Source organism: Geospiza fortis, unplaced genomic scaffold (genome assembly GCF_000277835.1).
Source record: "Geospiza fortis unplaced genomic scaffold, GeoFor_1.0 scaffold78, whole genome shotgun sequence".
Classification (NCBI taxonomy): Eukaryota; Metazoa; Chordata; class Aves; order Passeriformes; family Thraupidae; genus Geospiza; species Geospiza fortis.
In genome coordinates this window covers 1,941,887-1,955,209 of record NW_005054339.1, presented here as the reverse complement: position 1 = coordinate 1,955,209, position 13,323 = coordinate 1,941,887, and the positions used below count along the sequence as shown (strand labels likewise).

Sequence of the window (13,323 nt, the reverse complement as noted above, 5' to 3'; positions counted from 1 at the left end):
TGTCATCCTATCACTGCAGTGGGAAGATAGCAAAATAAATCAATAAAAACAATGTCTTGGCTGATGCTTGGGGAAACCAATCTGTGGTTGAATATATAGCTCAGCAGCAGACTGCCCTATGCACAGGCAGCACGAGGTACCTTGGCTTCCACTCACTGGAGATCTCAAATTAGGATTCTGGGTTTTATTTAGAGTTTTCCCACCACTCAAGTTTCTAATTCTGTGTCGTCTTTAAAATAACTGTCTTATCTTTTTTTGTTTGTGTCAGATATACACCAGAGTGAGGGTTATTTTGTCACAAGGTCAGCTTTTCTTTCTTTGACTTGAGCACTGGTGCAGCAAGAGCCTGCTATAAAGCTGGTTTTCAGTTGCCTCTATCCGAGGCTTGTTTTCAAAGACTGTATGCAAATCATGCCAGTGCTGCCTTCTGCACTTCCTCCATTTTATTTTCTATTGAGACTGAATGTGAAGAGCTGCAGTCTATTTAGAACACCATGGCTCTTGCAGCAAAAAAACCAAAGCTATTTCCAAAAGTGGAATTTCTTAGAATCAGTGTATTTTCTTCCTCTTATAATAGAAATGAGTATGAGCATTCTGAGCCTTTAGTCATCCTCCCAGGTCTGAGAAGATGTGAGGAGAAGCAGAGCGGGTATGGAAAGAAAAGCAGTTGATTAGTAAATCCATTTAAGGATTTAATCCTTTGTTAAGGAAGCAGCATCGAGCCTGCTGGAGTGAAGTGAAATGCAAGAGAAAGAAGTAGCAATTTACCCCAGAGCTGCATTCCCCAAATGAATTTTCCCTGGGGATGTGGTGGACATCAGCAGGCACAGGAGCTCCTGCAGGGAACAGCTCCTGGCTGAACTTGTACCCTGAGACCCCCAGCTCCAGGGTTCACAGGGGGGTGTGTGTGGCTTTTTGGGTGAACTATTTACTGCTGGACAAGGGTGAGGGGTGAGGCACTGCCCACCCTGCACAAAACCACAGCACGTGCCCCACACAGGCTCTTGTGCTTGTTGCCCTGGACCATGGGGGTCTTCTGGAGCCCAGATTAGCACAAGGAACATGGCTCAGAACTCCAGCTAAGCCAGGAAGGAATGCAGCAACACCTGTGAGGATCTGTGCCCTCAGAAGAACAGTGCTTTGTCCTGCTTTTGCCATGAATTTCATACTTGAAGCCACAGAAAACTGAGAATTCATAAAGATGGAACTGAAACCATTTAACAATCAAAGCCATTGAAGGGCCTCTACTGGGAAGCACAGCTTTGGTTTTCTGGTGTCCTGTTAAAGGAAGACTGGCACTGTGTGCTTGGCAGATCTGGGTGATGAATTCCTATTTTTTAGCTTGAATACAGTGTGCAAGCACAGATCCAAAATGTGAAATATAGAAGGGACAAACAAGGGCTATTTCCTTACAGGCTCCCTTGCCTACTATACAGAATATTTCTTACCTTGTCAATCAAATATAGGAGGTATTCAGTGGAGGTAATCACACAATAGAAACAGGCCTCCTGTTTTCCAGAGCTTCTAGGTTTGAATTCCCCTTCCTGCAGAGCCAGGTGTCCCATGTTTCTGTTGCAGGAGTGAAGCTCTGTGTGTCTCTGTCAAGGAAAGCATTTGTTAATTGCTACCAAAAAAACCTGAAGCGAATAAACATTTAACTAAATAGCTAAAACATGCATAAGGTGTCATAGGCAATTTGCAGCACTCTCAGCTGCAGCACAAGATGCTCGTGTAGCAAGAACAGCCATGCCAGATGTTAGGTAGGAACCTGCTTGTTTCCACTGTGCAAGGGTGGCTCTGACTCGGTGATAATTGTGCAGAGCCCTTGCTGAGGCAGAAAAATCCTCCCTCAGCATATCTGAGACTCCTCCAGCATCAGGCTTTGTGCTGTATTTGCATCCAGCCTGAGTGGTCAGGCAGCCTTGCAGTGGATTCAGGAGCCAAGACTTGGTCACCTCGTTTATGAGAAAAGAGCCAATGCAATTATGCAATTACTATTGTGAAGCAGGAAAAAAATTTTGTTTGCCTTTTTTTTTTTTGTTTTAGTGGACATTCACTACTTGCTGCAGCAAGAAAGAGAGTGGGGGGCTGATCACCAAAATTATTCAGTCAAGAGTTTGATTTGCTCTTTCACATCCCCGTGCGGTCCGATGTCCGGGGTGTTTTGGGGTTTTTTGGACAGCAGAGGGTGCCAAACCCCCGGAGGGAGCGCACCCAGGCCCGGAGCTCCCGGGCATCCCCTGCAGCGCCGGCCGGCAGCCCTGCCCCAGCCCCAGCCGTGCTGGGCTGGGGATGTGCCAGCACTCCCAGCCCCGCTCAGAACATCTTTCCCTGCCGATCAATCCAGCCTCTTGCGAGCCAAGTTATTTTCTCTCTGATGTGCAATCGGCGCTCGGTGTTATCTCGGCAATCTGAAGCCACGTTTTGTTATCAGGATGCTGCAGGGACGAGTCACTAAATTAAAAGCAAGCACTTGATCATAGAGAGCTGAGCATAAGCACTCCCCCACCTTAACACGTGCTAGAAATACAACACAGCCATCGAGGAACTAAATCTGTTTAACTTGATGCAGTTCATGCACAGCTTTTTACTTTGGACAAGGAAACACGAGATTAAAACATCAGCAGCTCTGAAATCCCATTCTCATCCTACAGTGAATTAGGAAATGAAGTGGCATTATATTAGCAGGCGTTTCTTCCTGTTCTAATAAAAGATATGCATTCTACATTTTCTGCAAACACTGCTCATGGGAATGAGATGGAAATTGGCCCTTGAGTAGTAACTAGTTACAATAGCTCCTAAACAAGGCTAAAATTATTCTGATTGTATTTAGGAGCCAAATCCCAAAGCCTTTATTGTATTCAGTTTCCTGTTCTTTGCTGGAGACAAAAATTTCTCTACTTGGTCCAGGCAACATTCTTTTTTTACTTTCTTGCCAGTCCCTGTCCTGAGGATGAGCACTGTCAGATGGCCAATTTTACTGCTCACATACCTGATACACATCACCAGCCCATTATTTCTACACAGGAACAGAATCCATCATTCCTAACTCAAAACTGTGCAGATAACAATTGATAATTTGTAAACAGTTATTCCCTTTGAATGAGTTATGTAGGCTCTGTTTACCTAATCCAGCTATTTGTCAGCTTTATCAGCCACTTATCAACAGAAGCAGAAAGCAGGGCACACATAACCCATTCATCATCCCTCCTGTTGCTGCAACATGCACAATATATATTGCACATGCCACAGCACTGGTGAAATAGCTCACAACACTACACTGCCAGCACAACTCAGTGTAAGAGTTACTTTCTCAATGCCAAAAACTTGTGGATGCTTCACAGAGGGGTAAAATTCCCACTCAGCCCCAACACTTGGGCCTAAAACACAAAGTGATGGCACAAGTGTGGCAGGAGGGGGATCTCAGCTGGATTGAGAACACCCAACACTCTGCAGCAATCTAGGAGAATATTTTATAAATGGGAAAAGAGCAGAAGGCTCAGCTCCAGAGGCCCTGTGGTTCCTCAGGGTACAAGGATGTACAATATTTAATTGTACTACACAAAGGTTTGTACAGCAAAGCACCCCCCTGTCCCTACCTCACACTCCACCCTTTGCATTTATTTTTGCCTCTGAAATGTCCCCTCTTGTCCTCCCTGGCAGGGCCTGGCCTGGCTTCATCCAGCCCAGGTGCTTCTGTCACAACCTCAATCAAAACAAAATTGTCATGAACCTTTAATAAAAAAAAACTTAGTGGAAAACCAAGTTAGAAAAGCCCCAGCCTGCCCTTGTCCAGCAGTAAATAGCTCACCAAAAAAGCCCCACACCACCAGCCCTCTGCAAACCCAGGGCACTGGGCACGGCACACAAACACCAGTAAAAGGCAGGCACAAACACCAGGAAAAAGGCACTGGAGCTCTGTAACCTTTTAAATAAAGTCAGGCAGGGAGATGGAGATTTAGAAGAGCTTTGAAAAAATAAGCCCTTTCTCCCAGGTCTTTACAGAGAAGGTGGAAAGCTGCTGTAAGGATTTCAGATGTAATATGGCAGGGAAACATTTTTGCTTGGAAAAAACCCTCAATAGCACATTTAAAAAAGTTATCATTCTGTAGTTCTCACAAATTTACTGTTGTGATATTTGCTCCTTATTCCCCCCAAAGATGTTCCTTTGTATCACTTGGGAAGGAAAGTTGTGTGGGTTACGACAGTGTCTGGCAATTTCCTTCCCAAGGGAAAACTGCTATTTTTCAAACAAGAATCCACATGCCCCTTTTAACATGAAAAAAAAAATAAAGCTTACAAATAATTCAATAATGTGTTCAAGTTTAGATAAATCATTTAAAAATGAGCTGGTTATGGCATAGAAGCTGACAGCTGAATTGGTTCAGCTCATTTTTCACCAGTAGCCCCACACTGAGTTAGGAAAAGGGGGGTCTTGCACATCTCCTTGGGATTTGTGACTCCCAGGAACCCCACTTTGAGTAGCCAGAACCTCCTAAAAGAGAAACTTCCAGGACACTGCCAAAGGGATTGTGGAACAACGTTAAAAATCAGTGAATGTGGCCATGCAGTCACTGATCCTTGGCTCAGCTCAGACACTTGTGAATTCTGCAGTGGAGATGAGCCCTTTGGAGAGCTTCATACATTAAGAGAATCCATTACTTTTTTGCTGATTTATTTTATAATGGCTCATTTACATGCACTAAGAAATGGTATTTTTATACTAGTTAGAAAGGCACAGATTGCCTCTCTGCAGTCATACAGGTTTTCAATTTTAGACAAGATCTTTAAAAAATTGACAGTATTATGAACTTCCAAGAGGCTTTTCAAAGTCACTTAGGTTTTTAAAATCTATTATGGTTATTTTTTCTTTCATATTCCAAAGGTTTATATTTTTGGACTCATAGTACTAACAAATCCTGTTATATATGTTGAGCAATATGAAAAAATAGGGCACTAATATTTTAAAGTCTCTAAAACATTTCTCAAATTGACTGTAAAATGTGGCATTTCTACAATACACGATTGTTTGGCAGGATATAAAAGCTTACTGGTTCTCATTTGGGTGATTTGCATAACTTGTTCATGGCATCATTTGTAAATATTATGCCCATCCCAAGCTGCCAAAGATAAAAAGAGTAAGATTGCTTTTGCTAAAGCATGTCATAATATAGATGAGAAAAAACCCCTGCCTGTCTAAAAAGAAGGAAGTTATACAAAGTGAGTTAAAATTTTATACTGCATTAATCTCAGAAATCACTTTTCATGTCTGTTAGAGAGCATAAAAGTGAAAAAAAATTCCTTTCTCTGTGCAAAGTGGTTCTACAAGTGTTGGACAAGCCACAGAGCAGTGGCTGCTCCCAAGGAGGTGTTTGCAGGGGTCACACAGCACCCAGAGAGCCCCTTTGCTGTGCAAAGAGAGCATGGGCTGGGCTCAGAACGTGGTTCTGGCTCCCCAGGCTCCCTGGGGGTGAGCACAGGGTGAACAATTCTGTTTCAGGCAGACAGATGACAATTCAGTTTGCCCACTGACCTGTGCTGACTCCTCAGTACTAACAAAACCAAACCACTGCAACAAATGTATTCCACCCAAAAAGACTCAATACAGAGGGAAAGCTCATTTCACTTAGCAAGGAGGGGCAACTTCCATACATTCATTTTAGAGCTTGATTTCATATTCATGACTGTTCTAGAAGGTGGCAATTTTGACTGATGTTACAGGGTTGCCTGCGCTTGCTTTGGAATGGCCCTTTGAGAGATGCTGCATCTCTTGTGGGTGAAGGCTGGGGGGAATGGTGCTGTCTGTCTTTGGAGGCTCTGTCACAGTCACCAAACAGATGGATTTCTGGAAAGCACTTGTATTTGTTTGCCTTCACAGCCAAGAATATGTCATTGTGGCTGTTTTGTGACCACCCTGACAAAGAGCTCAGATGGATTTTTTTTTTTGTCTCTGAAGTCATTTAGTAGGAAGGAAGAAGAGTAACTGGGATGCAGAGGGTCACCATGTCTGTTTCTCAGAGTTTCAAACTCACTTTTGGCAGCTGTGCCAGCATTCTTGTGCTAATTGTTATGCAATTAGTAGAACTGGCTGTGGCAAATGTTAAGGTAACACACCAGGCCCTGAGAGATGGTGACATCTGTAGGGGTGAAGGTACCACTGTAGCAAGGCACCATTTACACATGATCTGTGGCTGAGCTCTGAATTACCATTGTGCTGCTGAGCAGGGATGGTAATACACTGCTCAGCCCCACTAAACCTGACAGCTGGCCTAACTAAAGTGTTTGTCTTCTCCACAATGGCCACAACACAGCAAATATCTCAAAAAGATGCTCTGGCTTCTGAAATCAGTGAAATTTAATAGCTTGCTTTGGATACTGCTTTTCTCTCACACCTTGCATTTTCTACTTCCTAAATTTAACAAACTACCAATAAATGACTTTTTTCAATCATACCTTAAAGCAGGAAAAAGAGATTGTAAGCCAGGAGCCAAGGCACAGGAATCCCCAGGGAAAGCACTTGGTGTTATTTCCTGTCATTAATCTTTGTCTGCCAGGTTGAATTTGGGAAAAGAGATAGAAAAGAAAGTTAGAACTTGTCTTTATCATGAAAGATGATAAACAAGGGTAGGTCACTAATTACATCTGTAAGGTGATACATACTCTGCTGCTTTACTATAGAGATGCCAGTAATAACCTCAGGTACAGAACACTTTAGTAGATATAGCAAATGAAAAGTAGTATAGATTGTGTTCTTCCCATCTCAGCTGTAAAAAGATTCCAACACAATTTCAAGCCCTTTAAAGCCACAGTGTTTTGCCAAAGTGAGATTGGAAATGCTTCTAGGAATATAATACTGGGTGGACTTTTTTCTTATTTGCTACACAGCAAGATTAACTCAGGTAATGAATTTATACTGATGAGTGGAGTTCAAGGTTAGGGATTTTTGAAAGCAATCTCACCATCTGGGCAATAAAGCTTAGAAGTACATAAAAAATCTACTTTTAAAATAAGTGTTCTAATCAATAATTCTACATTGGAGTGTAGAAGGTGCAATTAACTTTTCAACCTGGTTCTTGGAGCTCTGTATGGCTGATTTTTAGGTCAAGCAAAGCTTTTCTTTAAAAGCTGTGGAAAGATGAGGCTTGGGTTGTGAGAGCATGAAATAAGGCAAGATAAGGATTTGTATTTTAGAATTTGCTTTGAATCCAAGCTCCTGGTCTGCTGATCTTAAAGAGGAAGTTGAGCCCAAGACTTTTACCTTAAATACCAGCAGCTGGTTATTCAGGAGGTTGATCCAGCTCTCTAGGTTTAATCAGAATCAGATGCACAAAATTATTCTTAAAAGTCTTCCCACAAACACTTTGCTTTGATGAGCCCATATTCTTAATAAAAAAGCAGGGTATAAAAATGCTTCTGAATACTGTTTCTCTACATTATACAAATAAAGTTACTTCATGATCCCTATTTAATTACTGCCATACATGCAGATCAGCACTGGGTCCAGAAGACTCACAGAACAGAATTAAAACAAGACGAGGGAATAAGCAGCTGAAGAATGGCTCTGTTGAGGGAACTTGACTAAAACCAAGCAGCAGAAAAACATGGAAGCAGCAGTGCCACAGCATTGTCTGTGCTGTGCCTTTCTGACCTGGCTCAACAGAGCTTGAGAGGCCACAGCAGCAGCCCCCAGAGCAGGGGGATTCAGGCATGGGCATTTCCCAAAGGACACCTTTGTGTGCTGCAGCCAGCTCAGCTGAGAGCTTCTCCTTCAGACTCTGAGCCTCAGCAGGGATCAGTCCTTCAGCAAGCTTGGGAAGAGGACCCAGCAGCACAAAGGAATACCAACCTGAGCCTTCTCCAGCAGCTCAGGAGGGGCAGCTTTCAGGAGAGACCTGAAACTTGTCACAGAGCCTCTGGAAAGAAAGACCTAAAAGAACTGACAGAACTGACAGCAAAGCTTCTGCATGTAGGTGCAAAGCCTGAGCTTGGAACACAACAAAATGCCAAAATTATTCACAGGGCTTGGCTGGAAACATGCAAGATAAAAGAGAGTAAAGCCAACTGAAGCTGTTGATGACCTGGTCTGGCTGAAAGCACACAGCATCACCTAGTAAACCATTCCATGCCACAGAAATGAAGGGTCAATGTTCAATAAAACCTGAAGAAATCTGGAGCTCATAGTGGTTAGCAGGCATTGCAGTGGCATACACACATATCCTGCACGCAGTTTCTCCGCAGCAAAACTTACCCCAAACAGGCAGCTGGGGACAGAGCCAGCCCAGAGCCCAGTTTGCTGGGGGCTGCCATTGTCACTCAGTGTCCACAACAAGGCTGGCCAGGTGCAGTGAGTGATAAGATGATTGTGGCTCCAGCACAGACCCACAGTCCTGTGGCTGAGGGAATTTAAAGCACCTTGAGCCATTCCCAAGGATCCAGTGGGGACCTTGTGTTTGACTCAATCTCCCTCTGCACCAAGGCTTAGGTAGGAAGACAGCAGCTGGAAATCAATAGATGGGACCAGCAGCAGGAGGAAGATAAACATAAATTGCACCTGCAGAAAGATAGTGATGTGCATGTGTTAATCCTCCTCCAGTACATATATCCAGGAGCTTTTGCAATTACCATGCTGAGCAAGGAAAACCAAAGAATCTAATGGCAGAAGCAGCCTGAGAATCTGCTCCATGCTCCAATGAGATTTTTTAAGGACTCCCTCACTTCCATTTCATTCTTCCTGAACATAGAATAGTTTCTGGTTATTTAAACTCCACTGGACAGAATGGAACCTTAAATTTAGGAAGAAGGAAACACAGCATAACAGCTGATGCCCTCCCATCTTAAATCAGCTGCAAACACTTTTTGTAATTCTCCTCAGTGCTCACTAACCTTTGGGCTGACTGAGGGACCCCATAAATTGGTGAGCTGTGCTGTGGATGAAAGGAGAGGGATTAATTCTTTGAGCAGGACTGGGGTTCCCTGCAGGACAGCACAATTTGATTTTTCTTTTTTTTTTTTTAACATTTCCTTCTTAGCATCAAAATAGTTTGAAACAACAAAAGAAACTATAAACACGTGAAAACCAGGCTGGAAGGTCTGATTTCAGTCCAGCAATAGTTGCTACCCTGACAGTTACAACACTACAGGTTGTATTTTTATTATATTTGATTTTTCTATTCTTAAAGGACTGACCAGAAAATAAACCTTGACATAGCCAAAATTGGATGGTACTAATGAAGCACCCAAGAGGACACCATGCTGCTCCTCTCTGTGAGCAGCAAATGATTGGTAATTAAATAGCTGTCAGTGGGGGGTGCCTGGTGTATTTTTATTAACTTTTTGTGTCTGTTACATACATGCTCCTGAGTGACCAGCTAAGGTAGGTTAGGTGGCATTTGAAGCTGGATTTCCTGAGGTGAAACCCTAATAACCTGCCAGGGCACAGCACTAGAAGTGCTTTGACCTGCTCGTTTTCTCGTGGTGGGGACACAATTAATTTCTGGTCTGGAAGGGCTGACTGACATTTACAGGCAGCACAGACTCCTGCTTTAGAGCAGGGATTTCCTTCTGTTCCTATAAAGTGCAATGCACAGTTCAGCTAATATCAGAGAAATAAGGTTTAGAGAAAAGGTTGCAGCTGGTTAGTGGTCTCGAGATATTTTTTCTTTGATAGAAAGAAAATGAATATGCTTGGTACAAAAAGGGTTTGGTCTGGGGATTTTCTCAAGTGAGAGTGCTGTGCAGTACAAATAAGTTTTACAGATAAATGCCATAATATTTTACACTGAAATCCAGAGATTAACTGAGCCTAGCCCATAGGATGCACAGTTAAGGAGTGAATATTTAAAACAAAATCTTGTATTTTCATTTTGCTTTATTACTGCTTAGCAGAAGGTACAGAATGATCCAAGAGAACAAAATGGGCACACACTATTTTGAAGACTTTAAGCTGTTAAGCAACCTGACTTGAAAGGAAGATTGCAGAAGACAGGCTGCCTTTTAAAGGAAAATACCAAATATTAACACAGTAGCAAGTAAGAAGAGATTTTGATGATTTGCCAAATATTCTCAACATTAATCCCAGAACGGCCTGGGTTAGAAGGGACCTTTTAAGACCCTCCAGTTCTGACCCCCTACCATGGACAGGGACACCTTTCACTAGACCAGGTTGCTGAAACAGCAGCTCTTGTTGCACTCAAAGTAAATAACGCTTGATGAACAAGGACTTGTAATCCCTCCAGGAACAGGAGCACAGGCAGGGGTGACACATCAGGAATGGCTTGGACACTGTGGCAAGTTCTGGTGGGTTTTGTTAGAAATGTCATAGAAAGGGAATACTCAGCACATGGCCCTTGACACAAATGCTCTACTGATATCCTGCTTTTCCAACAAAAAAGAGAAAAACACAAAGCACCTTCAATTCAGATTTTGCCAGTACTTCTCCAAGGAATGCCAAACTAGGTTTGTTCTTTATCATGAGATGGGGCACAGCTCCCATCTGTGTGTTTGTTTTAATGGATTCAAGGGGTGTTTTTGCCCAGGTCCTGCTGCTGTGGCATCACTGGAGAGTGGCTGATGCTGTGAAGGATCTCCCTTGAGGAGTGGGCAGCTCTTTGGGATTAAGTGGCACAGTACAATGATTTGTGCATAAAGGAGCCTTTATACACAAATGATTGCACTGTGCCACTTAACAATCTAATATTCAACTACTGAGCTGCCACATTTTCAACATGTCCTCGGAGAAATGCAGGAATCCTATCAAAACTGCAGCCTTATCACTCCTTGGAAATTTTCTGATGCGTGGCAGTGCAGAGGGCATGCCTTATACTGAAAATAAGATCAGACATTTCCTTTGCCTGACAGCCAACTGTGCTTAGTGGGATTCTAATTTAATCAGAGTCCAGAACAGGGCAGATGTAACACTGATCAATTAAAACAGGGATCAGCAGGCAAGAGTGGTGGGAGTAGGACTTGTCTTGGAGAATGACAACTGCAGGGACACTACAAATGTCAAGGAAGGAGTTTGCAGACAGCTGTGGATCAGTCCCACAGCAGAACAAATGGAAGCACACCTGGATTTTAAAACTGCTCTGAGTGCTCCTATGCACTGTTCTCTGTCCAGCCCTACCTGAACAGTCACATCATTTCTCAGAGGTGGTTGAGTTGTTTCAAACAGGACCATAAGTGCACCTACATTTTTAAAAGCTTCCTAAACTGCAAACACACAGCAGAAAGAAAATGTGAGATTAGAGCTCATCAAAACCTCATTTTTTTGCTTCCCAGTTACTCTTTGCTCACTGAACATGAGTTACTCCTGCTTGGATGTGTGGACATCACCTTTCTGCACCCCTGAAAGCAGCCCAAGATGTTCCATCAGAGTTGCTCTACACCTTCCACCACGTAAACCCTCTCCTGGAACTGATGCTTCAGGCAGGCAAGTAGGATAAGCTGGAAGAAGATCCCTGCCACATGAGGTTGTACATGCAAGAATATAGGGAGATACAACTTCCTGGGCAGATTAATGGGGGAAAGGTTCTTCAAAACAGACACAACCACAGGTTTAGGAATTATGCTGCAGAGGGTGGGAGGGTGTTTTGGGCAGGATCACTGCGTGCTTGCCCTGTCTCTACGCTGTTCACAGCATTTGCTGCAGGCCAGAGACTGATCATTGGAGTAAAAATGAAGTATTTTCCTGACTTGGTTATTTTCTGCAGTGATGGTAAATGTCCCTGTCCAAGATCTTGGTGCTTTACAGCAAACATGTGGATGTGTTTTCCTTGCAGTGGTGATTAGCTGACTCAGCTGCATCAATTAACCTCCCCAGGCAGCAAAGACAAGCTGAGTGCTGTGTGGGTACCTGAGAGGTTCAGTGCTGCTGGGCTGCTCAGGGAGGTCTAGTTGTTAAACTTTAGCAAGGCATCCTTAATATATGTAAATAGGCTTCTTACAATGAGTAATGTTGCCAAATTTTCCAGATTGCTAGCACTGTCCTCCATTAAACTTGGAGGACAAATTCACAAATACATTATTAGGGGAGGCAGCAGTAATGTGAGTAATTCTGGTGATGTTCTTAATCTTGGAAAATAAAGAAAGGATATTCTTGCTTCTTAGCAAGGTCAATGTTATATATTGTGTAACTGCTAGAAATAGTCTATGGTATTGTTTCAACAGATTTAGTCAGAATACACAAAATTAAGTAAATCCCCAAAGAACACTATCATAAGGTCTAAAAGAAAATATTCCTGACAATAAAACTGAAATTATGTTACTTACAGGATAATGCAAGCGATCCAAGTCAAAATTTCTCTCAAAATAAATATTTAGGTATGAAATATTGCAAAGACACACCAAGACCTGCCAAGAAAAGAAGAAAACATTAAAATTGCCACATTGCTAATGTAATTTATTCTAATCTGGAGACAATCTTCAACCATCTCAAACATGTGCTGTGTGACTTCACAGGGCAGAGTTAAATTTCTTTAAATGCTAGAATTATGTATCTGAGAAGCCATCCTCTATGGTCACTTCCTTTCAATTTCAAGTTGGTGAAAGATAAAAATGTAGAAGAAACTTGTCTGTGACAGTGTAGATATTTGAATGGATGAAGCACTTTCAGTCAGTAGTGTGTGAAGAAAGAAGTTCTAGAAAATTAATGCTATGAGCATTAGCCAAAACAGATTTTGGATCTCCTTTCAACACTCCATTCATCTTTCTTAATCTATTTCATATTTTATTCATGATTTGAATTCAACCACAATACTTACCTAAATTGGAATGTTGCTAACAGACCTTTTAAAAATCCTCATGAGCTCTTTCTCAAGGTGGCATCAAGGAACATATTATTGAAAAACAACTATTCTATAATCCTTGGGAAAGCTATTTAATAACTGCAGTAACACAGTGTAATGTAATAACACACCCTATTGGTCTGATTATCACCAGACAGACACACTCCTTGTGTGCCAGGCATGATGCACACACTGCAAGCAGCTTGGTCTGAGTGCTCTCTGCGACCTTGTTACCTCAGAGGCTGCAATGGGACAAATCTCCAGTGACTGCCAAAATTTCCTCCCTCTGGAACCTTTCATGAGTAGCTCATACAGGACCACCTTGTATGAGCACCAGAGCTGTCCCATTCAGACACATTTCACTTCAAAGAAATGCTGGTCAACAAACTGCCTACAATTCAAGCTGAGCTACATTGAGGTAGAGGATTGAATTTCTGGTTTGAGGCTCTCTCATGCAGGCATTAGGCAGACAAAGTATTGTGGGATGGCAGAGCTGGAGGACCACCAAAGTCCCCAGTGCAGAAGTGCCCACCAGAAATGA

The 13,323-nt window shown here is 42.6% G+C and overlaps 1 long non-coding RNA gene across 1 annotated transcript; it reads right to left on the bottom strand.

Annotated features, from left to right (window-relative positions):
* Positions 1 to 1,477: 1,477 nt before the first annotated feature.
* LOC115948006 lies at positions 1,478 to 8,302 on the bottom strand. The gene is made up of 3 exons (XR_004081866.1): positions 8,249 to 8,302; positions 6,454 to 6,547; positions 1,478 to 1,598 (listed from the first exon to the last, which is right to left on the bottom strand). It is a non-coding gene; the product is annotated as an uncharacterized LOC115948006 (long non-coding RNA).
* Positions 8,303 to 13,323: the final 5,021 nt, after the last annotated feature.